This window comes from Mus caroli, unplaced genomic scaffold, assembly GCF_978045245.1.
Source record: "Mus caroli unplaced genomic scaffold, Mus_caroli_1 scaffold_8, whole genome shotgun sequence".
NCBI classification, from domain to species: Eukaryota; Metazoa; Chordata; class Mammalia; order Rodentia; family Muridae; genus Mus; species Mus caroli.
In genome coordinates, this window is record NW_028227263.1 from 73260558 (window position 1) to 73262427 (window position 1870).

Consider the following 1870-nt stretch of genomic DNA (forward strand, 5'->3'; position numbering starts at 1 on the left):
GAGTGTGGACCACACTTTTGTTTGTTTGTTTGTTTGTTTGTTTGTTTGTTTTTTGGTGCTCTTACCCACTGAGCCATCTCACCAGCCCCCCTAAAAACATTTTAAAAAATAAAAAAAAAAAAAATTAAAAGGGCTGGTGAGATGGCTCAGCGGTTAAGAGCACTGGCTGCTCTTCCAGAGGTCCTGAGTTCAAATCCCAGCAACCACATGGTAGCTCACAACCATCTGTAACGAGATCTGACGCCCTCTTCTGGAGTGTCTGAAGACAGCTACAGTGTACTTACATGTAATAAATAAATAAATCTTTTAAAAAAAATTTAGAGCTGGGCATGGTGGTGCACACCTTTAATCCCAGCACTCGGGAGGCAGAGGCAGGCAGATTTCTGAGTTTGAGGCCAGCCTGGTCTACAAAGTGAGTTCCAGGACATTCAGGGCTATACAGAGAAACCCTGTCTCGAAAAAAAAAAAAAAATTTACTTATTTTATGTATATGAGTACACCATCATTGTCTTCAAAAATACCAGAAGAGGCTTTTCGGCTTTCGGCTCGGAGGAGGCAACGGTGCAACTTTCTTCGGTCGTCCCAAATCCGGGTTCATCCGACACCAGCCGCCTCCACCATGCCGCCCAAATTCGACCCCAACGAGGTCAAAGTCGTGTACCTGAGGTGCACCGGAGGCGAGGTCGGCGCCACATCCGCCTTGGCCCCGAAGATCGGTCCTCTGGGTCTGTCCCCGAAGAAAGTTGGCGATGACATTGCCAAGGCTACCGGTGACTGGAAAGGTCTCAGAATTACAGTGAAACTGACCATCCAGAACAGACAGGCCCAGATCGAGGTGGTGCCCTCTGCCTCTGCCCTGATTATCAAAGCCCTCAAAGAGCCGCCGAGAGACCGGAAGAAGCAGAAGAACATTAAACACAGTGGGAACATCACTTTTGATGAGATTGTCAACATTGCCCGGCAGATGAGACACCGGTCTTTGGCTAGAGAACTTTCTGGAACTATCAAGGAGATCCTGGGTACCGCACAGTCTGTGGGCTGCAATGTGGACGGCCGCCACCCTCATGACATCATAGATAACATCAACAGTGGTGCAGTGGAGTGCCCAGCTAGTTAAGAAGCAAAAAGAAAATATTTCAATAAAAGACTATCTGATAACCAGTGGGGGGAAAAAAAAATACCAGAAGAGGACCTCAGATCCCATTACAGGTGGTTGTGAGCCACCATGTGGTTGCTGGGAATTGAACTCAGGACCTCTGGAAGAGCAATCAGTGCTCTTAGCCGCTGAGCCACCTCTCCATCCCCAGGAAATTTTTGTTTGGTTGTTTGTTTTTGTTTTTTCTTTTCTTTCTTTCTTTTTTTCCTTTTTTTCACTTTGTAGACCAGGCTGGCCTTGAACTCAGAAATCTGCCTGCCTCTGCCTCCCAAGTGCTGGGATTAAAGGCGTGCGCCACCATGACCAGCTAGGACATTTTTAATAAATAAATGAAATGGATTATTTAAAACAGAAAAATGGGGCTGGAGAGATCGCTCAGTAGTTAAGACCATTGACAGCTCTTTCAGAGGTCCGGAGTTCAATTCCCAGCAACCACATGGTGGCTCACAATCATCTGTAATGGGATCTGATGCCCTCTACTGGTGTGTCTGAAGACAGCTATAATTGTACACAAAATAAATAAGTAAATGAAGAAGAAGAAGAAGAAGAAGAAGAAGAAGAAGAAGAAGAAGAAGAAGAAGAAGAAGAAGAAGAAGAAGGAAGAGGAGGAGGAGGAGGAGCCGGGTGTGGTGGCACACACCTTTAATCCCAGCATTGGAGAAGCAGAGGCAGGCAGATTTCAGAGTTTGAGGCCAGCCTGGTGTACCAAAGTGA

The 1870-nt window shown here is 46.4% G+C and overlaps 1 pseudogene; it reads left to right on the top strand.

Moving 5' to 3' along the window:
• The first annotated feature begins 536 nt into the window (after positions 1 to 536).
• Positions 537 to 1164, top strand: LOC147002957 (large ribosomal subunit protein uL11 pseudogene; annotated as a pseudogene).
• The last annotated feature ends 706 nt before the right edge of the window (positions 1165 to 1870 follow it).